Source organism: Camponotus vicinus, unplaced genomic scaffold (assembly GCF_025532165.1).
Source record: "Camponotus vicinus isolate PSW18456_S1 unplaced genomic scaffold, iyCamVici1.0 SCAF_4, whole genome shotgun sequence".
NCBI lineage: Eukaryota > Metazoa > Arthropoda > Insecta > Hymenoptera > Formicidae > Camponotus > Camponotus vicinus.
The window spans coordinates 11,545,653-11,545,935 of NW_028141976.1; positions in this window are offsets into that span (position 1 = coordinate 11,545,653).

Here is a 283-nt window from a genome sequence, read left to right on the forward strand (position 1 = left end):
ATTCATACTTTTTGTTTACCCGTCTGCATATATTAATCCACTTTTATTATTTCTTACACACACAATTATCGAGTATAAACGCTTTCAAATGTACGATAATAATAACAGATGACGAAACAAGCTCGAATATATTTTCATGATGGATTCCCTGGACAAGAAAATTCGTCGATAAAGGCTGGGCTTTGGAGAAGAAGATCTGGCTTAATATAATTTTAGAGGCAAATCTAGGAGTCGTCGCTTTGAACGCGCCAACTCGAGAACCACTTGATATCGTCGCGACGCT